The sequence below is a fragment of the Neoarius graeffei genome, chromosome 7 (assembly GCF_027579695.1).
Source record: "Neoarius graeffei isolate fNeoGra1 chromosome 7, fNeoGra1.pri, whole genome shotgun sequence".
In the NCBI taxonomy this organism is placed as follows: domain Eukaryota; kingdom Metazoa; phylum Chordata; class Actinopteri; order Siluriformes; family Ariidae; genus Neoarius; species Neoarius graeffei.
The window spans coordinates 36,884,654-36,910,758 of record NC_083575.1 but is presented as its reverse complement, the minus strand read 5'-3'; the positions used below and the strand labels follow the sequence as shown (position 1 = coordinate 36,910,758).

The 26,105-nt window shown below is 40.4% G+C and overlaps 1 protein-coding gene across 3 annotated transcripts in view; it reads right to left on the bottom strand.

Annotated features, from left to right (window-relative positions):
• pkdcca (protein kinase domain containing, cytoplasmic a) overlaps positions 1 to 26,105 on the bottom strand; it is an 87,906-nt gene that overhangs the window by 7,022 nt on the left and 54,779 nt on the right. For 2 of the 3 annotated variants that reach the window (XR_009655039.1, XR_009655037.1), the window contains exons 7-8: positions 20,899 to 21,732; positions 482 to 580 (exon numbers count right to left, since the gene is read on the bottom strand). The gene's annotated coding sequence lies outside the window, so the exon portion shown is untranslated. The remainder of the gene's footprint in view (positions 1 to 481; positions 581 to 20,898; positions 21,733 to 26,105) is intronic. The other variant, XR_009655038.1, reaches the window with a different exon arrangement.

Below are 26,105 nucleotides of genomic sequence, written 5' to 3'. Positions count from 1 at the left end.
ATGACAAAGGTAAGCTCAAACATGGACTTATAATAGGAATAAACAAGCCAGGGCCTAGATCTAGCATATTTTATGGTATTTAACCTGGTCTACATTATCCATACATAACAAACATGCTGCTAGTCCAGCCAAGCATTAGGTCTAATAACATATATTGCGTCCAAAGCCCACATCCAGATATACAGTTTAACATTCATACATTTGCCATTTGGCATGTTTTTTGTAGTGCAGTAGAGCTGCTAAGTCTGATACGCTTGTGTATGTACCAGTAGACTGTACTGAGTAGTGCCAGACCATGCAACCTGTTAAAAGCTTTACTATCTAGACCAAAATTCTGTCCATGCCAACTTATGGACTTGTTGAATGTTAACTTGATTATGCCGAGGCTAGATCTCGATCTATGGGATTATTATATCCAAATGGCCTTGAGCTAGCAAAAATGTTAGGAGACATAACAGGTGCACAAAACTTTCATACTAACCTGATATAAAATGTTCTCCACACACATGGGAATGCTTTGTTGGCATCCAGTTTTCCCATTTAACTGCAGCTCGCCATTTTTCTCGTCTTTCTGGGTTCACTGGGAAGCGGTGAAAATTAAACCAGGATTATCTCTACATCTGTCATTACATCCAAAAGCACTACAGGTCTCTGGTATTGTTCTTTTAGATGTAACTTCGACAAGTTTATCTGTAGATGTTTACTGAATTGGGCTTACAATCACTTGTGTACACTTGTGCCGGTTGTTGTTAAACACAAAGCTTGCCTGGCAATATGGCCGCATAAACAAATCCGCAGTTACGATGACATCATGTAAAAGGCCCCTACTGTCCATGCACAAGGGACATGACAGGTTACATCATCATTACATTAGAGGCCAGCAGAGTCCCACGGCTGTCGGCTGTATTCTCTATTATTCGTCCTCTTTTCACTTACTCTATATCCCCAGAACCTCTTCATAGAGGAACCACAGCCTGTTTTTTGTAGCAATGTGCAGTGAGTGTTTATAAGTCATGTTTCATTTACTTTCTGACTTTCTGCCACACTGGTTTAATTTTCTGGATGATGGAAGTACATACATGTCAACCTTTGGTCAATCAAACCTGTATAACCAACCTCCAAAATCCATATTTCCCTTATAAAATCCTTATAAGATGCAAATTAAAATAATTTACCTAAAATTTGAATGATAATTAACAATGATATATCCAAGTTACTTTTTATTCAATATTAATAACAATAAACCTTCAGAATGAATACAAAGCTCCAATGTTTAACAAAAACACAAAGTGTCACTCTAATGTTCTGAATTGTACTCCATGACAGCTTTTTTAGCAGTCTGCACCAATACCTCACTAGGCTGCATGTCACAGCAAGTGTCTGTGTTGATCTCGCCGGAGTGCCCATTCAGAATCTTTTCAGTCACTAGTGAAAGTCGCTCAGGTGGAAATACGCTTTTCAAACAAAATGTTACTTCCCGGTTGGCGGGATTCTTGCAATGCGGTGTGCGCATGATCAAAAGTGGAACGAAGTCTCGCTACCACAAGATAATGCACGATTTCATAAGACTCTTTACTGGCTGTCTGTGCTTTCTGTGCTGTACAGGACGTTTGTAAATGTTATGCGCTCTTTTATCATTGTGGGAATTGATTATAGCTCTAAATAAATATTGAAGTTTTTTAAAAGAATCCGTATAACTTTATTTGTACGCCCGTATACTACGTTTATTGAATCAAATCCGTATAAAATACGGACATTCCGTATAGGTTGACATGTATGGAAGTAAATTAAACAGGAGAATTAATTGATGAAAAATAAACCACAGTAAAGAGGCCTGATAGAATTATTTCTTTTAACTCTCTCTCTCTCTCATCCACCACATTTTATACTTAAATGAATGAATGACAGCTCTCTTTTTTGGCATACCAGTATGTGGACTATAGAGTGAGGAGGGCCAGTAAACTCAGAGTCAGTCAGACATATCTATAGCTCCACGCCCCATGACTGTGTGGAATGTGCCATCGCTGACTTGCAGCCATTTGCCTGAAGAGCATTCTTAGTTCCAGCTTTGATTTAATGTGATTGTAATTTAGAAAAATCAGGTCTGCGAGATCATGACAAAACTTTGATGGCTTCTTTCTTTCTTTCTTTCTTTCTTTCTTTCTTTCTTTCTTTCTTTCTTTCTTAGTACTCAGTTTATAATTGAGTGTTTAAAATGTTCCTAACGATCCATGCGGTGGTATTGTAATGTTTCTCACTGATCCTGTATAATGTGTGTACATGGATGAAGTGACTTGTTATTTGAGGGGTAGTCTGCTTTAAATAAATAAAAGTTTGTAGCTATACTGCATTTGACACTATATGTGATAATGGAACCCTGACCCGTAGTGTGTGTGTATATATAGTTATTAGAGTTTGATTTGATTATTCTCTTGTTTTTATTAAAATGCTTAATGTGAATAATGAGTCTAGGGATCAGACTGAAGTTATAGACTGTTCAGTTTCCGTCATTGCTTCAAGGCAGTGTCATGGTCTGAGCTCCATGGTGCATAGTCTATTTTGTTATTTCAGTCCTTTTGCTGTAATTGCTCTCAGGCTTTGTAGACTAGTCAGTCTGACTGCAGAAAGGCTGTTGTTCACTGAACCAAAATGAAGAGCGGCCTTTTTCTGGTGCCAGAGCGGCTCCCTCATGCATGAGAAGACATGATGGGATGATCAAACGCCGAACTGCCTGAGCGTCTCGACCCCCTCTTTGTCCTCTGGCCTTATGCAAACACAGGCCCCTCAGCTCCATTCAGATGGTAGAGGACAGATAAGCTCGTCTGCTGCGGGCCATGGGAAACAGCCCACTGCTGCAGGTGGACAACTCTGAGAGGCTGTTCAAACACTAACTGCTGAGATTAATGGAAATGAACAGAGTCCGATAGACTCCTGTACATTTAATTTTTAAGTTTCTGAACGTGAAAATTAAGTTGCAATTGCTAGAAGATTGTATTAACATGAATGTATATGATGATTCTGAGGCTGATCTGTAAGCAAACGTTAATAAGGGTGTTTAAATTGTGTGTGTGTGTGTGTGTGCGTGCGTGCTTGGAAACTAATGAACTCTATAACCTAAAACCAAGGCACTGCAACGAGGCACAAAGCAGCAGCACAGCTTTGTGGATGAAGCACCTGGCTGGATCAGGACTTATCATTGTGTTGATGGATGAAAACGATGGCTTCGGTTTAGACCTGTAGCAGCTGCGGTGATGCAATGCTGCCTGATCCCCAGGTGAGACACTGCGATAATACAACCTAGAGGCAGAGCAATAACTATACTTCTGTCCACTTTCAGCATCGAATGTATTTTAGATCCTTAAACTCGTAAAATACATAGTTGTAATGTAGTGTGCATTACAATGCATATTTAACAGTTATTCCACGAAATCAAGTCGTACATGAGCTGATAGCCGACGAGGCGCGTAGCACCAAGTGGGCTATAAGCCATGCATGACAAGATTAAGCGGAATAACTTTTTAATTCTATCCACATTCACTGGATATTGAGAAACAGAGCATTTTTATTTTTTGCTAATTCGATAAATAAAAGCTTTATACAAAATGTCTGGCAAAATAATTTCCGCTGAGGCAGATTTCTTAAAAATCCATAAATGGCTGCATGAATTGACTTGAGTGTTTTGTTGTTGTTGTTGTTGTTGTTTTTGCAGAAAGTGCTGTCTTGCTGTCGTGTCGAGGTACAGAATACCTTTATACATTTATTTAATTCTTCCTTGGACATTTCAGTTATGTAATTTTCAAACTTCTTTGAGCTTTTGAACCAGTCTAAAAAAAAAATTCAATACATTTTAATGCTTAAAAATGAAGAATGTGAACAAACCGGCAAAATGACAGGAGCAATTTGTGCAAAATGCTATAATAATAATAATAATAATAATAATAATAATAATAATAATAATTATTGAAGAAAAAAGATACGTTCTTACTGTCAAATACTTTCATTCCATATTTTATTGCTTTTTTGTATTTTTGGGGGGTTTTGTTTTCTAGTAGAGTTTTTATTTCGTCCTCGGTTGGTTCAGCAACACGCGCCACCATTTTGTTTTTCTCTACTCATGATACATGAGCTGATAGCCTAGTAGTAGAGTAACCAATCAGAGCATGCGATTGCTCATATCTAGTGAATGTGGATAGAATTAAAAAATATATATCTGCAGTGAGGTGTGAATGTGAGTGTGAATGGTTGTCTGTGTCTATGTGTCGGCCCTGTGATGACCTGGCGACTTGTCCAGGGTGTACCCCGCCTTTCGCCCGTAGTCAGCTGGGATAGGCTCCAGCTTGCCTGCGACCCTGTAGAACAGGATAAAGCAGCGAGAGATAATGAAATGAAAATGAAATTAATATCTGCAGTGGTTGATATTCGACAAGCTACTAAATTATGCAACATACCCAGTGTTACCTATCAACTTAACCTCCTAAACTCCAAGGAATTATGGAAACTCTCCCTCTTAATCATTTTTATTTTTTTCCTGATGTAATAACAGTATAGGAAGCATTGAAATGTAAAGGAGTAAACATTCTGCGTATACAAAAATATTGGCACCATGTATGCTTGTAAGATGAATATGTTACACACTACTTTTCACACTCAGATGAAAAAAAATAAAAATAAAAATTCCATGGAAGAGCTTCTTGAGTAGGAAGTGACCTTGTTGTGAGTCAGTGTTCTCATTCTTAAGAGCTGAAGATAAGAGGAGGTCCGAGAGGGGTCAATTGGCACTAAGAAGACGGCTATACAGCTTCGTGACCTCTGACCTCCAGCTGCCCTATTCCTCCGAACTCACATTCCTCTGATAAATATGCCAAGATAAGCAAGTCACAAGGTTGTGTCCACAAAGATGAAGTGAACGAGAGAGAGAGAGAGGCAGGGTTATCAGTAAAGATTCTCAGAATGAAGTTCTTTGCTTGTCTGAGTTTGTAAAGAACACATGTAACACATGTTCGTGCCTGCATTGATAAGATTTCAGACAAGCTGCTTGGGCCCATCCCCATACACACATCTCTAGTCACACATACACAGGCTTCAGGCCAGAGTGCTCCGATGTGGAAGACGCAGAGAGATATATGCAAATGCAGTAGCCTCTGAAAAGCTGTATGTCTTCCTTAAATAAACTGTGTATGTGATGTATTGAGGAAGTTTCACTAACGCTTTATGTTGGCTTGCATCCCTACAGAGAGAAACTGGGAGTGTGTGGAGGCAGATTGTAAGGAAGTAAGATTTCAATCTCTAATTTTTTTTTTTTTTCTGAAGGCGTCAACACGACAGCTGGATCTTTGCAATAAAGCTGTGGTCTGTAATGAAATTAGTCACATAACCATGCTGGTGCGCGTATGTGTGAATAGTTGGAATGATCCCAATCTATAAGGGCAATATACAGCCGAGTGTGAGACGGTGAGGCAAAGCTATTATTTACATTTATATTTACAGCAGACGTCCTTATCCAGAGTGATTTACAGATGTGTTTTATAGTCTCGATCAAAACCATATCCTTGCTAGTGATGTTAATTTTTAATTAGTGCTCATTTAAATGCTGGTGAAGAGGTCTTCAGTCTTCATTTGAATAACTGCATTAATTTTTCAGAGTGAATATGAATGAGTGCATGTTTTTTGGTACTCACTAATAATGATACTGACACTGATATGATTAACCTGCTTAGAAGCTTCATGTGAAGAATCTGCCCTGGGTGTGATGGGAGAAAGAGCAACAGCACACGTGGATTTTCACATATCTGGGCACCTCCAGTATTTGATATCAGTTATGAGTAGATGAATTTATATTTCTGGAACTGAATTTAATTAATTTTGTTTAATACATGCTTAATATATAATGGATGAAGCCTAGTTACAGAGGTACCAGAATCCCTCAGTGACAGCCACACCCCATCTCAGCCACGCCCCCTTCGCCAAACCAAGTGAATGCTTGTGTTTAATAATTCCATTCACTTCTTGCACCTTAGTTCCCTTTATGTGACAAGGGGACATGAGATGACATGAGAGCAGTATATTTGTGTTCATTCTATCCACATTCACTGGATATGAGCTATCGTGCACTCTGATTGGCTACTCCTACTACTAGGGCTATCAACTCATATACCATGAGTAGAGAAAAACAAAATGGGGGCACGTGTTGCTGAACCAATCGAGGAAGAAATAAAAACTCTACTCGAAAACAAAACCCCAAAAATTATCAAGTATTTAAAAGAAACAGAAATAGCTAAAAGAATATAGATTTTTCTTTGTCCCCCCCCCCCCCCCCCAATATCTCCTCTTCCACACTCCAGCCCAGTTAGTGGCAGAAATACACCTTTATATTGATTTGCCAACCGCCAAAAAACCCTGAAGAAGAAGAAGAAAACCATTCTCATCTCATCTCATTATCTCTAGCCACTTTATCCTTCTACAGGGTCGCAGGCAAGCTGGAGCCTATCCCAGCTGACTACGGGCAAAAGGCGGGGTACACTCTGGACAAGTCGCCAGGTCATCACAGGGTTGACACATAGACAAAGACAACCATTCACACTCACATTCACACCTACGGCCAATTTAGAGTCACCAGTTAACCTAACCTGCATGTCTTTGGACTGTGGGGGAAACCGGAGCACCTGGAGGAAACCCACGCGGACACGGGGAGAACATGCAAACTCCACACAGAAAGGCTCTCGCCGGCCACAGGGCTCGAACCCGGACCTTCTTGCTGTGAGGCGACAGCGCTAACCACTACACCACCGTGCCGCCCCAAGAAGAAACCCCCCAAAAAAATCCAAAAAAAGAACAAAATATGGAATGAAAGTATTTGATGGTAAGAACATATCTTTTTTTTATTTTTCAAGAATTATTATTATAGCATTTTTCACAAATTGCTCCTGTCATTTCGCTGGTTTGTTTACATTCAAAATGGAAATGATTTTGTCGGATGTTTTGTATAAAGTTTTTATTTATCGAATTTGAAAAAAACAAAAATAAAAATGCTCTGTTTCTCAAAATCCAGTGAATGTGAATAGAATAAAACAATTATTCAACTCAATCTCGTTGTACATGGCTTGGCTACGCGCTCCATCAGCTATCAGTTCATGAACAACTAGATTTTGTGGAATAACTGTTAAATATTTTGATTCCTCATGTTGGTATAAATTGTATGATGCCAACCAAACACTTTGTGAGGCAACTACAGGTTGCGCACTCATGACATCTTTGTCGATGTCTAGAGAAATGTGTTTTTGTGGTTTCAGTGGGCTTCTATGGAGTTCATGCTTTGCTTACTTCACTTCCTTATGAAGTGTGAAACCGGTGCAGTGCTTCAGCTGGAACGGATTGAAATGGTTTTCAAAATGGTCTTTGCGCTACATGTCCGACATTAATTTGCCTTTAGTATTACCCATTCAGGAGTGTTATGAAACATGTTATTTAGCGCTGTTTATTATTTGTTATTTAGCGCTATTCAGGAGTGTTATGAAACATGTTATTTAGTGCTGTTTATTACCTCTGCCTGGGGTGTATGGGGTGTCAGGGAGAGGTAGCACCTCTTGCAGGGGGGCTTATCATGCTCTTCGGAACAGCTCGTCCATATTTGGTCCTCACCTGATGCCCAGCTCTCACCAGTGGCTTCCCGTAGCTCAGGGGTGTCAAACCTGATCCATAAAGGGCCGTGTGGCTGCAGGTTTTCATTCCAGCCATGCAGCAGCACCCTGATTTGGCTTATTCAATCAACTGACACACCCACCCTTTAATCAAGGGTGGGTGTGGCTGCAAGTATTTGACTGTGTGAAGACAGTTCAGTTGATTGAATGAGCCAAGTCAGGTGTGCTGCTGCATGGCTGGAATGAAAACCTGCAGCCACACGGCCCTTTATGGATCAGGTTTGACACCCCTGCTGTAGCTGTTTGCATGCAACAGGGGCCACACCCCAGGCAACAGCTTCGACAGGCTGGCTAAACCTGGTGAGAGTAACCGATGGGTCTCAAACCCTCGGTGAGTTAGGGATTGCCTACCCTTTGCATGCAAAGACTGATGCCGGCAGATTGGGCAGATGAAACCAACAGGAAGGTTCAATGGCTCGGAAGGCGGTTCCAGCAGGCACTGTGGAACGCTAAGAGCAGGGCAGGGCACGGAAGAAGTCCTGGTCATCCACTGCAGCTCAGGAGGTCTCCAGGCATAATGGTTCTCCATGCCACTGGGTTAAGGTCTCCCTGGCTAAGTGAGTGGGATTGGCCCAGTGCAACAGCTCTATCACTTTAAACAACTTCACGCGCAGGTTCTGTTGTGTGACTTCATCTCCAACTGTTCAAGACTCTGTGCTTTCAGATTTGGACTGCAGAGCCACATGAGAAGCCACAAATGAATCACACAACACAAGTCTTCTTCGGATACAAAGGACAACCAATCATTACCTCTGCCAGCTTTGTTGGAAGAGGTTGTGTTTTCACCTACATTTGTTTGACTTTTGCCAACGTAACTCAAAAATTATCAAATGGATTTTGATGTAATTTTGAGAAAAGGTGGGACATGGGTCAAGGAACAATTGATTAGATTTTGGTGCAAATCCGAATGTGGCTTGATGGAGAGATGCACTCTGCTGAGTGCCCTTTTAGTTTAGCTACTGTTATTCAGCTCTGTTTGCCCAGTGGTCATTAACAGTGCACATATGTATGTTCACACACATACACTTCTAGACTTGCGCTTTATTAAATTAGCTCGTTGATTTTAAATGAATTGCATTAGTTAACTACATTCGTTAATTTAGACTGAGTAGGATTGAAGTGGAGAAGAGCAGGTTTTGTTCCACGTCAGAAAAGTACTTCTGTAGAGCTGTAAGTTTCATTGTGTCAGGGTGCAGGCACTTACGGATGTATGTGCAGGGGAGAGCAGGGAGCAAACTTGAAACGAAGCCAAATCGCAAAACAAGAAGTGTAGTCAAAAGGCAGGCAAGGGTCGGTCGATCGGCAAACAGGGCAATATAGGAAAGATAAGTAACGTGAACTGAGAGAGATAGCGAGGGTCAGAAATACTAGAGTCAGGCAGAGATAGAAAGGCTTGGTATGGACTAGAAAACAGAACGATACTTCACACTGAATGTGAGTGAGGGAGAGGCTTCAAGGGGAACTGAAGGCAAATTTTTTATTATCAAAATTCTATTTCTCATTTTATTAAATATAGGAATGCATTTTTGATCGCTATTTTGTCACTGCTATAGCAAGTTATGAGTGTTTCAAATATGCTCTGTAATATATCAGTCCATGTGTCAAAGCAATGGCCGTAAACGAGATTCGTTGAGACCTGTGCAAGACATCGTAGGACGGAAGTAAAACGTACAGCGGAATTCAAAGTGACCAACATCTGCCAACGTTGTCAAAAGACGCACACGCCCTCTTTCGAATGCTGATGTAATCAAGCCGGAAGTTTTGTTTGTTTTGATAGCAATCAGGAAAGTTTGAAAAAAGTAGGCAGTAACCGTCATTTAAACTCATTTTTGTGCAATATTTCGTTTGGAAAACAGTTTTCAAAATGGTGGCGCTGACACTTCACGTTTCGAAGTCTCGCACAAGTCTCGTGAAGATTGCGCGGATAAGCGACGCCTGCCGTGGACCAAACAAACTAAATTCAACATGGCTAAAAACCGAATAGGCCGATAAGTATAATACTTAATTGTAATTAGTTGCCAATATGAGTCAGGATATAAGGTTACTAAAACTGAAAACGTAATTGAATAACACGTTAATTAAAAAATAAAGCAAGTTTAAAAATGACTTCAGTTCTGCTTTAAGTAGTGTGGCTGATGAGATGTGAATGAATGACTGCTGATTTCAATAAGCCGGTTACAGAGGGCACTGTGCCCTTTGGGCGTTGTAGTTCTGAGTGGCCATGTTTGTAGTTTGACTAGTGCTGTTGTTCTCAATGCCTTTACTGACACATTGTCTTCATTGTGTCAGACTCTTCAAGAATAATATACTGGGTAAAAGCTGTTATCTCCACTCACCTAGAGCTGCCTTTAGACATTTTTTCTCGCCTAGCTAGCATTCGCTGGAGTGCTGCTTGCAAATGAACTCCTCATGCCTGAGTTTCATGTTTAAGATGTTTTACCAGGTTATTTGTATTGTAGGAAGAAGCCCTAGTTAGAGATCTCAACTCTGATATGATGAAAGTAATTATACGGTATACAGTGGTGCTTGAAAGTTTGTGAACCCTTTAGAATTTTCTATATTTCTGCATAAATATGACCTAAAACATTATCAGATTTTCACACAAGTCCTAAAAGTAGATAAAGAGAACCCAGTTAAACAAATGAGACAAAAATATTATACTTGGTCATTTATTTATTGAGGAAAATGATCCAATATTACATATCTGTGAGTGGCAAAAGTATGTGAACCTTTGCTTTCAGTATCTGGTGTGACCCCCTTGTGCAGCAATAACTGCAGCTAAACATTTCCAATAACTGTTGATCAGTCCTGCACACCGGCTTGGAGGAATTTTAGCCCATTCCTCCGTACAGAACAGCTTCAACTCTGGGATGTTGGTGGGTTTCCTCACATGAACTGCTCACTTCAGGTCCTTCCACAACATTTCGATTGGATTAAGGTCAGGACTTTGACTTGGCCATTCCAAAACATTAACTTTATTCTTCTTTAACCATTCTTTGGTAGAATGACTTGTGTGCTTAGGGTCGTTGTCTTGCTGCATGACCCACCTTCTCTTGAGATTCAGTTCATGGACAGATGTCTTGACATTTTCCCTTAGAATTCGCTGGTATAATTCAGAATTCATTGTTCCATCAATTATGGCAAGCTGTCCTGTCCCAGATGCAGCAAAACAGGCCCAAACCATGATACTACCACTACCATGTTTCACAGATGGGATAAGGTTCTTATGCTGGAATGCAGTGTTTTCCTTTCTCCAAACACAACGCTTCTCATTTAAACCAAAAAGTTATATTTTGGTCTCATCCATTCACAAAGCATTTTTCCAATAGTCTTCTGGCTTGTCCATGTGATCTTTAGCAAACTGCAGACAAGCAGCAATGCTCTTTTTGGAGAGCAGTGGCTTTCTCCTTGCAACCCTGTCATGCACACCATTGTTGTTCAGTGTTCTCCTGATGGTGGACTCATGAACATTAACATTAGCCAATGTGAGAGAGGTCTTCAGTTGCTTAGAAGTTACCCTGGGGTCCTTTGTGACCTCGCTGACTATTACATGTCTTAATTTTGGAGTGATCTTTGTTGGTTGACCACTCCTGAGGAGGGTAACAATAGCTTTGAATTTCCTCCATTTGTATACAATCTGTCTGACTGTGGATTGGTGGAGTCCAAACTCTTTAGAGATGGTTTTGTAACCTTTTCCAGCCTGATGAGCATCAACAACGCTTTTTCTGAGGTCCTCAGAAATCTCCTTTGTTTGTGCCATGATACACTTCCACAAACATGTGTTGTGAAGATCAAACTTTGATAGATCCTTGTTCTTTAAATAAAACAGGGTGCCCACTCACACCTGATTGTCATCCCATTAATTGAAAACACTGGACTCTAATTTCACCTTCAAATTAACTGCTAATCCTAGAGGTTCACATACTTTTGCCACTCACAGATATGTAATATTGGATCATTTTCCTCAATAAATAAATGACCAAGTATAATATTTTTGTCTCATTTGTTTAACTGGGTTCTCTTTATCTACCTTTAGGACTTGTGTAAAAATCTGATGATGTTTTAGGTCATATTTATGCAGAAATATAGAAAATTCTAAAGGGTTCACAAACTTTCGAGCACCACTGTAGCATGGTTTTAACTAGCTTTAAAAACAAACAAACAAAAAAAAACCCCAAGAAATTATTGATCAAAGTTGGTCAATCTCATCAATTTCACTGGAAATAGTTGCTATAGTTTTACAGCTCTAATAGTTTTTGAGCTAGTTCGATGTTTTATCAGGTTACTTATATTGTAGGAAGATGCTATAGTTTCTCCTCTTGATATTTTCACAGAGTGCAGTTTGCAGTCTGCTTTGCTTTGAACCAATAATAATAATGGCAATAATGATCATCTTTTGCAGCTTGGCTTTTAAGAACATAAACTCTTCCCAAACTGATAAGCTCAAATCTCAGTTTCCTGGCAACAGGGTAGCCTCAGATAACCTCTCCCTGGGTGGCATGGCCATGGGCTCTGTGTACAGTCCTGTGCCACCCACACCTTGATTCTGTACTGATTAGGTTCTTGTGGAGGATCATTCGCCCGTATCAGAACTAGCGCCCTGCTCTTTCATGCCACACAGGATTCGGGGTTTTCCGATCTCAATTCCAGGGCAGACTGTGATATGAGTGAGCGTTTACTCTTCACACAAAGAAAATGACAGCACACAGGGATAAATAAGCAGTAGGAAATAAAAGCTCTTTTGGGTTGTTTTGAGCATTGCTCAGCACACATCCAGGCTGGTGTTCCACAAACAAGCTCTCTTTTGTTATGAACAACCTCAACACAATGCTGGTTCCTTTAGTGAAGAGGAAATCCTGTGCATTCCTTTATTTGCTTTATATTCTGTTACTGATTTGCTCTCTGATCTGTCACAGGCAGTTCTGTTTTCAGAATTTTAGCTGAATTTGATTGGGTTAGAAAATACTTTCTTTCTTTTTTTGAGACGATTTCTTTCGTGTTCTGCCTTGATGGCAGGTCCAAGTTTCTAGGGAAGAATTACAGGACTGGTTTCCTGTTGCCTTCTACCGGATTATTTATAGAGGTTTTCTCTTCTCAACCATTCACACCTAAGAACAATTTAGAGTAGCCAGTGAACCTAACCGCATGTCTTTGGACTGAGGGGGAAACCGGAGCACCCGGAGGAAACCCACGCAGACACAGGGAGAACATGCAAACTCAACACAGAAAGGCCCCCGTCGGCTGCTGGGCTCGAACCCAGAACCTTCTTGCTGTGAGGTGACAGTGCTAACCACCATGCCACCCTTCTTTGAGACACTTTAGATATACAGTGGTGCTTGAAAGTTTGTGAGCCCTTTAGAATTTTCTATATTTCTGCATAAGTATGACCTAAAACATCATCGGATTTTCACACAAGTCCTAAAAGTAGATAAAGAGAACCCAGTTAAACAAATGACACAAAAAATATTATACTTGGTCATTTATTTATTGAGGAAATTGATCCAATATTACATATCTGTGAGTGGCAAAAGTATGTGAACCTCTAGGATTAGCAGTTAATTTGAAGGTGAAATTAGAGTCAGGTGTTTTCAATCAATGGGATGACAATCAGGTGTGAGTGGGCACCCTGTTTTATTTAAAGAACAGGGATCTATCAAAGTCTGATCTTCACAAAACATGTTTGTGGAAGTGTATCATGGCACGAACAAAGGAGATTTCTGAGGACCTCAGAAAAAGCATTGTTGATGCTCATCAGGCTGGAAAAGGTTACAAAACCATCTCTAAAGAGTTTGGACTAGACCAATCCACAGTCAGACAGATTGTGTACAAATGGAGGAAATTCAAGACCATTGTTACCCTCCCTAGGAGTGGTCAGCCAACAAAGATCACTCCAAGAGCAAGGCGTGTAATAGTCGGCGAGGTCACAAAGGACCCCAGGGTAACTTCTAAGGTGGGGTTTACATTAGACCGTATCAGCGGATCATCAGATTAACGTTTTTAAAACAATTAGTGTGCACACAGCAACGCCAACACACGATTCACCTGCACACAGCAACGCCAATACACGGATACGCTCGGCTCCGCAGGCATCCTGCGCTCCAAATCACTCCGCCCTGAACAGCGAGTGCCCTCTGGAGGGTGCGCACTCCGGCCCTGCACAGCTCACAGAGCGCACGAGTGGAGTGCACAAGCAGTGATTCGGGACTGAGCCGCTGTGTGTGTGATCCCAGCGCATTTCACTTACCACTTGCAAGTGGAAGGATGGCAAGCCTAAAGACAATCATAACTACACAATGGGCAGTATTTGCATCAGTATTTGCAGTATTTTCATACTTTTATACTCTTTAATGAAAGGTGATACAAGGCGGAAGTCCGTGCCATTTTTCAGCAGTCGCGTCACATGACCAACGCCAGCGAATCAGGAAGGTGGATGTCACAGTGACGTTCTCCAATGATGACACCAGCTAGAGCTCAGCACAGCGTATCCGCGTATCTCAATGTTTACACAGCACCGGATCAGACACGATCTGGATTGAATACGTGGACGCTGGCAGATTCCCGTTTCCCGGCGTTTCCAGGCGGTTTAATGTAAATGGACAGTGCATCCGCGAAGAAAACGAGACAGATACGGTCTAATGTAAACTTGGCCTAAGCAACTGAAGGCCTCTCTCACATTGGCTAATGTTAATGTTCATGAGTCCACCATCAGGAGAACACTGAACAACAATGGTGTGCATGGCAGGGTTGCAAGGAGAAAGCCACTGCTCTCCAAAAAGAACATTGCTGCTTGTCTGCAGTTTGCTAAAGATCACATGGATAAGCCAGAAGGCTACTGGAAAAATGTTTTGTGGATGGATGAGACCAAAATAGAACTTTTTGGTTTAAATGAGAAGTGTTATGTTTGGAGAAAGAAAAACTGCATTCCAGCATAAGAACCTTATCCCATCTGTGAAACATGGTGGTGGTAGTATCATGGTTTGGGCCTGTTTTGCTGCATCTGGGCCAGGACAGCTTGCCATCATTGATGGAACAATGAGTTCTGAATTATACCAGTGAATTCTAAAGGAAAATGTCAGGACATCTGTCCATGAACTGACTCTCAAGAGAAGGTGGGTCATGCAGCAAGACAACGACCCTAAGCACACAAGTTGTTCTACCAAAGAATGGTTAAAGAAGAATAAAGTTAATGTTTTGGAATGGCCAAGTCAAAGTCCTGACCTTAATCCAATCGAAATGTTGTGGAAGGACCTGAAGCGAGCAGTTCATGTGAGGAAACCCACCAACATCCCAGAGTTGAAGCTGTTCTGTACGGAGGAATGGGCTAAAATTACTCCAAGCCGGTGTGCAGAACTGATCAATAGTTACAGGAAACGTTTAGTTGCAGTTATTGCTGCACAAGGGGGTCACACCAGATACTGAAAGCAAAGGTTCACATACTTTTGCCACTCACAGATGTGTAATATTGGATCATTTTCCTCAATAAATAAATGACCAAGTATAATATTTTTTGTCTCGTTTGTTTAACTGGGTTCTCTTTATCTACTTTTAGGACTTGTATGAAAATCTGATAATGTTTAGGTCATATTTATGCAGAAATATATAGAAAGTTCTAAAGGGTTCACAAACTTTCAAGCACCACTGTAATAACATAGTATTGAAAGTATAGTTCATGGGAAAGGGTTAATTTAGGATTTAGAAGGCGTGGGACATTTGTTTCTTTCATAGATTTGTTTCTTTCAATAGCAAGAGTTAAAAACCACTACAAACAGGGATACAAGGAAATAAGACTCAGACTTAACTACAACCCCGATTCCAAAAAAGTTGGGACAAAGTACAAATTGTAAATAAAAACGGAATGCAATGATGTAGAAATTTCAAAATTCCATATTTTATTCAGAATAGAAAATAGATGACATATCAAATGTTTAAACTGAGAAAATGTATCATTTAAAGAGAAAAATTAGGTGATTTTAAATTTCATGACAACAACACATCTCAAAAAAGTTGGGACAAGGCCATGTTTACCACTGTGAGACATCCCCTTTTCTCTTTACAACAGTCTGTAAACGTCTGGGGACTGAGGAGACAAGTTGCTCAAGTTTAGGGATAGGAATGTTAACCCATTCTTGTCTAATGTAGGATTCTAGTTGCTCAACTGTCTTAGGTCTTTTTTGTCATATCTTCTGTTTTATGATGCACCAAATGTTTTCTATGGGTGAAAGATCTGGACTGCAGGCTGGCCAGTTCAGTACCCGGACCCTTCTTCTACGCAGCCATGATGCTGTAATTGATGCAGTATGTGGTTTGGCATTGTCATGTTGGAAAATGCAAGGTCTTCCCTGAAAGAGACGTCGTCCGGATGGGAGCATATGTTGCTCTAGAACCTGGATATACCTTTCAGCATCGATGGTGTCTTTCCAGATGTGTAAGCTGCCCATGCCACATGCACTAATGCAACCTCATACCATCAGAGATGCAGGCTTCTGAATTGAGCGCTGATAACAACTTGGGTCATCCTTCTCCTCTTTAGTCCGAATGACACGGCGTCCCTGATTTCCATAAAGAACTTCAAATTTTGATTCGTCTGACCACAGAACAGTTTTTCACTTTGCCACAGTCCATTTTAAATGAGCCTTGGCCCAGAGAAGACGTTTGCGCTTCTGGATCATGTTTAGATACAGCTTCTTCTTTGAACTATAGAGTTTTAGCTGGCAATGGCGGATGACACGGTGAATTGTGTTCACAGATAATGTTATCTGGAAATATTCCTGAGCCCATTTTGTGATTTCCAATACAGAAGCATGCCTGTATGTGATGCAGTGCCGTCTAAGGGCCCGAAGATCACGGGCACCCAGTATGGTTTTCCGGCCTTGACCCTTACGCACAGAGATTCTTCCAGATTCTCTGAATCTTTTGATGATATTATGCACTGTAGATGATGATATGTTCAAACTCGTTGCAATTTTACACTGTCGAACTCCTTTCTGATATTGCTCCACTATTTGTTGGTGCAGAATTAGGGGGATTGGTGATCCTCTTCCCATCTTTACTTCTGAGAGCCGCTGCCACTCCAAGATGCTCTTTTTATACCCAGTCATGTTAATGACCTATTGCCAATTGGCCTAATGAGTTGCAATTTGGTCCTCCAGCTGTTCCTTTTTTGTACCTTTAACTTTTCCAGCCTCTTATTGCCCCTGTCCCAACTTTTTTGCGATGTGTTGCTGTCATGAAATTTCAAATGAGCCAATATTTGGCATGAAATTTTAAAATGTCTCACTTTCGACATTTGATATGTTGTCTATGTTCTATTGTAAATACAATATCAGTTTTTGAGATTTGTAAATTATTGCATTCCGTTTTTATTTACAATTTGTACTTTGTCCCAACTTTTTTGGAATCAGGGTTGTATACATACAAGAGCATGCCACTTCATAACAAACAATGACACAGAGAGGAGAATATACAAAGATAAACGAATCAATGACTAACATTAAACTGGTGAAGGCAATCAATCAGCAAATCAATGACAGGACAGGGGCGGAGACAGGACTAGGACAGAAACCTAACCAGATCACTATGGGAACATTAATGCAAAGGCAGAAACCATGACAGCCCACACAATGATGAAAATTAGAAGGACAAAAGGAATCATAGCTACAGACAAGCCGCATCAAAGAAGTATCATCAACTTGAATTATCATACAAGGGTGGGGTCAGAAGCATTTTTACTTACAGTACTGTGCAAAAGTCTTAGGCATTGTATTATTTTTTCATACAAACTTTGTTACAGTTTTCTGTTTTATGAGTTCTACATTATCGAGTCAGTACAAAAACATTTCAGAGTTCCAAGTGTTCGTTTCCCAGTACAAAATTAAATGTTCCAGAAAAAAATGTTTGTATCCGAGCAGCATATTACATAAGAGACCACGTTTCAGATTAAAAAAAAAAAACATAATGAAAGTTACTGGGATTTGGTGCAAAATTAAGAAGCAACTATGACAGTCAAAGTGTCCAGAAGAACTGTGAGTGCTTCTGCAAGATGCTCAGTAAAACATACAGCTCATTTCCTTATAAAACTGCACTCACTGTACCTGATACTACAATTTTTTTTTGTCTCACACCACATATAGACTTTGTTTCATATATTATGTCTTACTTCTGTTTATAGTATTTTTTTTTATGCTGAAACAGCCATCCATTACCCATAACCGCTTATCCTGTGTAGGGTTGCAGGCAAGCTGGAGCCTATCCCAGCTGACTATGGGCAAGAGGTGGGGTACACCCTGGACAAGTCGCCAAGTCATTACAGGGCTGACACATAGAGACAAACAACCATTCACACTCACATTCACACCTACGGTCAATTTAGAGTCACCAGTTAACCTAACCTGCACGTCTGTGGACTGTGGGGGAAACCGGAGCACCCAGAGGAAACCCACGTGGACACGGGGAGAACATGCAAACTCCACACAGAAAGGCCCTCGTTGGCCGCTGGGCTCGAACCCAGAACCTTCTTGCTGTGAGGCAACAGTGCTAACCACTACACCACCGTGCCGCCCAGATGTCGAAATCTTTCACTTCATTATTTTTATGCAGAGGTGGACAGTAATGAAGTACATTTGCTTGAGTGCTGTACTTAAGTACACTTCTTGAATATTTGCACTTTACTTGAGTATTAATTTTTTTGGCAACTTATGACTTTAACTTCACTACATTTGAAAGACAAATATCATACTTTTTACTCCACTACATTTCTATCAAGGTCCTCATCACTCATTACTATGAAGTGGCTTTGAAAGTGCATGTTTTTTTTTTTTTCTTTTCTAAAACGTGATTGTTTTTTTTGCAGATGGCACTGAGACAGTCTTTCAGTAATCACTAGGGCCACGTCTCATCCACAGACTGTATAAAATCAAGATCAGTTATTTCTCAGCAGCATTATTTAACACAATCAGTTGATGGCAGAATGGAAGGAGGTGGTTCTTCTGGAGAATGCACACGCCCACGGTTCTATAGCTAGAACCCATGTTTCAGTTTTCTGAAAGGAATAAAGAGTTGCTTCATTTTAAATGTTTGCTTTGTTTGCCTAAAATGAACCACATCATGGCCTACAAAAACTTGCGGTCCAAACTGCAGAAGCATATTAGGGTATGTAAACGTTTTATTCCAAGAGAAAGCTTGCAATAAAGTTGTCTGTGCTTTTAGAGCTAGCGATAACATTGCATTAGCTATGCAGTCTGGTTAGTCAAATGATTTTCTATGGATTTTCCCGCCAAGTTGCCATCACCTTGTCCACGACTAATGTTAACACATAGCTAGTTAACTTGGACACTGTTAGTTAGCATGTAAAAACAGAGTTACGTTAACATGAATAACATTAACTTATCTGAAGTGCTTTCAGAAATGTTTTCGCATATTCTTGCCAAATAAATAAAATGTAGAAATCTTTCTTTTCTAGGAACGTTAGTTACCCAATATGATTTCAAGTTTGAAAAGAGTTTGCTTGCATGTCAGGTGGAGCTTCACTGACTAGCTAGCTTAATATTAAACCACCATAATTCCACAGGTTCCACATATGTATTCATATGTGCATGAATACACATACTTGCACACGTGCACATGCGACCTGTGAGATGGACAGTATTGTACTTGTCAGTCACAACAAATTGCTGGAATCTTTTTGTTTTGATGTCAGATGATGGTCTTGCACTTTTTTTTGTCTCGTTTAAAGCAGTGTTGCTGTTGGGCAGTTATTAAGCTCGAGGTGTGGATCTGGGTTTTAATCAGGTTGGATTGTCCTTTTTATTTTCTGAGCAAGCTGCATTTACAGCTATTCCACTGTCTTCCTGATTAATATACACATACATGTGTGCACACACTGCCAGAGCTGGGTCAGAACACTACCATGCTGCTTTGTGGGGGTGGGGAGGAGGGTTACAATTTAAAAAAAAAAAGAAATATCAATGGCTCTTTTTCAGTTCAGTTGTGGTTCATTTTGTAACGTTCTACCAGGTGTTTATTCTACAGGTTCTACAAGTTAGTCATTAAATCCAGTCGGTTGCTTCAGAGGAATTAGGTTTTCTAAGTGTTGTGGCAATAATACAACAATGCGTTCACAGAAAATGTACTTTTAATACTTAAGCATTTTTAAAAGCAAGTACTTCAGTACTTTAACTTAAGTAAAAATTTGACTGTACAACTTTCACTTGTGGGGCGGCACGGTGGTGTAGTGGTTAGCGCTGTCACCTTACAGCAAGAAGGTCCGGGTTCGAGCCCCGTGGCCGGCGAGGGCCTTTCTGTGCGGAGTTTGCATGTTCTCCCCGTGTCCGCATGGGTTTCCTCCGGGTGCTCCGGTTTCCCCCACAGTCCAAAGACATGCAGGTTAGGTTAACCGGTGACTCTAAATTGACCGTAGGTGTGAATGTGAGTGTGAATGGTTGTCTGTGTCTATGTGTCAGCCCTGTGATGACCTGGCGACTTGTCCAGGGTGTACCCCGCCTTTCACCCGTAGTCAGCTGGGATAGGCTCCAGCTTGCCTGCGACCCTGTAGAACAGGATAAAGCGGCTTAAGATAATGAGATGAGATGAGACTTTCACTTGTATTGGAGAAACATTTGGCCAGTGGGATCTGTACTTTGACTTAAGTAATGAAGTTGGGCACTTTGTCCACCTATGTTTTTCAGCCATTTTTGATCTACAGCATTTCTTTATACTGTATGTGCCTAAGACTTTTGCACAGGACTGTATATAGTTAGGAGCTCTCTAGGATAATGAATAATGAAAATTTAATAAATTCACATAATTGTATTTGTAATTTACAATTCCTGTTTAACACCCCTTCCCATCGGACATATTTGTCCTGTAAGTAGAAATAGGATTCATTCTACAGAACAAGGACAATTTCCATCCTGTGATTTGCAATACATAATGTGTTCAGATTGTCCTAACTGTATGCATAAATGATAACCAGTGGCTGTATTAATATCAGAGATACTAAGAATGACCCATAAGGTATTTGTTTTTAAACAGACAGTTGAAGTAGTATGAAGAATGTTAAGCTAATGTTATGCCTCATTAAGTATAACTGCTGGATAGAGAGAAGCCTGTTTGCTGTTATGCATCGTTCCCATTCATAACGAACACTGCTGAATTCAGTGAGTTGGATTTGCATCTTTTTTTTCTTCCTTCCTCAAAGTCTGACCTGAATTCTCTCCCTCTTTCTTTCTTTCTGTTTGTCTCCTTTTTCTCCATCTTCTCCAGGAGGACAGAAAGAGTCCAGAGGATCTGGGAGCAAGCCAGCTGACCTCCGGACAACCTCAGAGATAGAGATAGTGATGGAGCGTAAGGGAGAGAGAAAGAGCGAAACAGAGAATGAGAGATGGATCAGAGCCACCATTCTTCTCAGCTTCACACACTCTTTGCTATACATTCTGTAGCCTTTTCATCCTGGAGCCTTTTGGGTGCAGACAGCATACGATCAAAGGACAAAGACTTTTAGCCTAAAACTCCCACTCTTTCTGTGTGTATGTGTGTATATATGTATGTATGTGAATGTATTATGTGTGCGTGTGAATGTATGTGTTGGCGTAGTGCTGTCAGGGTTCACCCTTCAAACTTTTGTCTGTCCTCAGATAACAGGAGCTCATTGTGAAAAGCTCTCTCTCTCTCTCTGTGTGTGTGTGTGTGTGTGTGTGTGTGTGTGTGTGTGTGTGTGTGTGTGTGTGTGTGATGCCCCGTTCTCGTCAGCCTGACCCACTTCACTGTCATGTCTCCTCTCAGCAGAAACAACAGCTCAGATTTAAAGCCTTACATCTGAGTAAAACTCTGCACTTCATAAATAATAATGAATGCTGACACACAAAACATTTACTTGCCTTTTTCTTTACCACAGATGTTCTTGGTTGTATCTCACCCATGTGATCTCCTCCTCTACAGCACTGCATTCATTGGTGGGGAGGATCTGCTGGAATGCTGCTGTAGGTGCCAACACAGTCGAGCCGGCCTGCTATGTTCCAGTGCTGAAGATAAGTGAGGCCTGTGTGGAGTGTGTGTTGAGTAGTTGAAAACCAACAGAGACTGGCACAAGAGTATGTGACACAGTTAATCTCTCTCTCTCTCTCTCTCTCTCTCTCTCTCTCTCTCTCTCTCTGTGTGTGTGTGTGTGTGTATGTGTTGTTGTGATTTGGGGAGCCTCTAAAATCTGGCATGCTTACTTACTTATTTATCTTAATTTGTAGATTTCTCAGAACTGGTAATCAAGTTCTCTGGCAAGCCATTGGTCATTCTTTTGTGTGTGTGTGTGTGTGTGTGTGTGTGTGTTACTAAACACAAAAATGTCATTTAAACTGAATAGATAACATGTTGTAAACAGACACATACCGGTATACAGATAAATCGTAGGCGTATGATTAGACTTTTTTTTTTTTTAGAAACCTTGCCAGAAAGGTTCATAGAGCATCTGTTTGAGAGTAAAGTAGAGCAACGGGATCCTGTAGGACGCAACTAAAAAGTCATAGCAGCAGGGAGTTTTTACTTTCATACCATAAAGCAGTCAGAAACTTGCAGGAAAAAGAAAGCTCACTCTCATTAACATGTATTGCATTGACAGCATTTATCCGGTTATCTTTAGTAACTGCCTGGTCTGGGTTGTTCCGGTTTAAATCAGGCTACAAGATTGGTTATATTTTAGGAAATTGATCCAACTAAATTTGAAAATCTCTCAGACAGGTACAGTGGATATAAAAAGTGTACACACCCTGTTAAAATGATAGGTTTTTCTGAGGTAAAAAAAAAATGAGACCATCATAAATAATTTCAAAACTTTTCCCACCTTTAATGTGACCTATAACCTGTACAATTCAATTGAAAAACAAACAAATCTGTTCGGGGGGAAAACAAAAAATAAAAAATGTACAATAAGCTGGTTGCATAAGTGTGCACACCCTTAAACTAATACTTTGTTGAAGCACCTTTTGATTTAATTACAGCATTCAGTCTATTTCAGTAGGAGTCTATCAGCCTGCCACATCTAGACTTGGCAATATTTGCCCACTTGTCTGTGCAAAAGCGCTCCGAATCTGTCAGATTGTGAGGGCATCTCTTGTGCACAGCCCTCTTCAGGTCACCACACAGATTTTCAATTGGGTTTAGGTCTGGGCTCTGGCTGGGCCGTTCCAAAACTTTTTTGGGGTCATTGTCGTGCTGAAAGATGAAATTCCTCTTCATCTTCAGCTTTCTAGCAGACACCTGAAGGTTTTGGGCCAAAATTTAGAACTGTTATTTAGAACTGTTCATAATTCCCTCCACCTTGACTAAAGCCCCTGTTCCAGCTGAAGAAAAACAACCCCAAAACATGATGCTGCCACCACCATGCTTCACCGTGGGTATGGTGTTCTTTTGGTGATGCGCAGTGTTGTTTTTGCGCCAAACATACCTTTTGGAATTGTGGCCAAAAAGTTCAACCTTGGTTTCATCAGACCATAACACATCTTCCCACATGCGTTTGGGAGAGTTGATGTAATTTTTTGCAAAATTTAGCCAGGCCTGGATGTTTTTCTTTGACCCAACCTCATAGCCCAGACATATGGAGAATACGGGAGATTGTTGTCACATGTAGTACACAACTAGTACTTGCCAGAAATTCCTGCAGCTCCTTCAGTGTTGCTGTCGGCCTTTTGGCAACCTCCCTGACCAGTTTTCATCTTGTCTTTTCATCAATTTTGGAGGGACGTCCAGTTCTCTGTAATGTCACCGTTGTCCCATATTTTCTCCACTTCTTGATGACTGTCTTCACTGTGCTCCATGATATATCTAATGCCGTGGAAATTTTTTTGTCCCCTTCTCCTGACTGATACCTTTCAACAATGAGATCCCTGTGATGCTTTGTAAGCTCTCTGTGAACCCTGGCTTTTGCTGGAGGATGCAACGGAGTAAATGTCTGAACTTTATTTGGGGTTAATCAGAGTCATTTTAAGTGTGAACCCAAAAAGACTGAATGCTGTAATTAAATCAAAAGGTGCTTCAACAAAATATTAGTTTAAGGGTGTGCACACTTATGCAACCAGCTTATTGTACTTTTTTATATATATATATATATATATATATATATATATATATATATATATATATATATATATATATATATATATATATATATATATTATGTTTTCCCCCTAACAGATTTGTTTGTTTTTCAATTGAATTGTACAGGTTATAGGTCACATTAAAGGTGGGAAAAGTTTTGAAATTATTTATTGTAGTCTTATTTTTTTTACATCAGAAAAACCTATCATTTTAACGGGGTGTGTACACTTTTTATATCCACTGTACATAGAAAAAATAATAACTGCAGCAGGATAAAACAAAAACCAAACACCCAAACAGTCCTGTATACTATATCAACAGTATACTATATAGAGAGAATATTACATGGTTGCTCGAAGATATGAAGTTTATCTTCAAGTGGTAAATATATATTTCACGAGTAAGTGAAGTGAACGAGTGATATATTCTTCAACACAAGAAGATAAACTTCATATCTTCGCACAACCCTGTAATGCCCTTTATCTTATATGGACAGATCCAGAAAACATATGCAAGTTAATCAAAACAATTTTAATTTTGAACCGGTTCGCCATTTTGACAACATACATCTAGTCAGCGGGAAAACACTGGGAGTGACATCATTGGAGTGAAATATTGGGAATTATTATACTTACAGGACACTTTTTCAATGGAATAAAAACATGTATTCTATTCCCTTCGAGCGGGTTTCATTCATTTAGTTTGACAGAGTGCAACGTGGTTTGAATATCGCTTATCCTACATGTACCGTATTACGTCACTCTACCCATTGGAGAATGAGTGTTGAATATGGTTTACGATATTGCATGGTTGTCAAGACAACATGATGTCCCACGTCAGAGATGCAAAGCTTCTGTGCCAGCAAGCGACTGTGACAATGTGTAAACAAACATGGCTGCCAGGTTTGCTTCGTTACATACGGAAGATTCTGAGAGAATTTTGAAAGACAAAGACGCATTGAACACCTGAAAGGAATGTGTATCTATAATAATAATATTGGCTGGCTTTTTTTTCATGGTATACAGTGCCTTGGAAAAGTATTCATACCCCTTGAACTTTTTCACGTTTCCACCTTACAACCACGAACTTAAAAGTTTTTTGAGATTTTATGTGATAGACCAACACAGAGTAGCACATAATTGTGAAGTGAAATGAAAATGATAAATGGTCTTCAAAATTTTAAACAAATAAAAATCTGAAAAATGTGGTGTGCATTAGTATTCAGCCCCCTGCGTCAATACTTTGTAGAGCCATCTTTTGCTGCAATTACAGCTGCAAGTCTTTTGTGGTATGTCTCTACCAGCTTTGCACATCTAGACACTGAAATTTTTGCCCATTCTTCTTTGCAAAATAGCTCAAGCTCAGCCAGATTGGATGGAGAGCGTCTGTGAACAGCAATTTTCAAGTCTTGCCACAGATGCTCAATGGGATTTAGGTCTGGACTTTGACTGGGCCATTCTAACACATGAATATTCTTTGATCTAAACCATTCCATTGTAGCTCTGGCTGTATGTTTAGGGTCATTGTCTTGCTGGAAGGTGAATCTCCTTCCCAGTCTCAAGTCTTTTGCAGCCTCCAACAGGTTTTCTTCCAGGATTGCCCTGTCTTTAGCTCCATCCATCTTCCCATCAACTCTGACCAGCTTCCCTGCCCCTGCTGAAGAAAAGCATCCCCATAGCATGATGCTGCCACCACCATGTTTCACAGTGGGGATGGTGTGTGCAGGGTGATGAGCAGTGTTAGTTTTCCGCCACACATGGCGCTTTGCATTTAGGCCAAAAAGTTCAACTTTGGTCTCATCTGACCAAAGCACCTTCTTCCACATGTTTGCTGTGTCCCCTACATGGCTTCTTATGCCTGTCTTTCAACAATGGCTTTCTTCTTGCCACTCTTCCAAAAAGGCCAGATTTGTGGAGTGTACGACTTATAGTTGTCCTGTGCACAGATTCTCCCACCTGAGCTGTGGATTTCTGCAGCTCCTCCAGAGTGATCATGGGCCTCTTGGCTGCTTCTCTGACCAGTGCTCTCCTTGCTTGCTCTGTCAGTTTAGGTGGATGGCCATGTCTTGGTAGGTTTGCAGTTGTGCCATACTTTTTCCATTTTTGAATGATGGATTGAACAGTGCTTCTTGAGATGTTCAGAGCTTGGGATATTTTTTTTATAACCTAACCCTGCTTTAAACTTCTCCAGAACTTTATCCCTGACCTGTCTGGTGAGTTCTTTGGTCTTCATGATGCTGTTTGTTCTTCAGTGTTCTCTAACAAACCACTGAGGCCTTCACAGAACAAGTGTATTTATGCTGAGAGTAAATTACACACAGTAGGA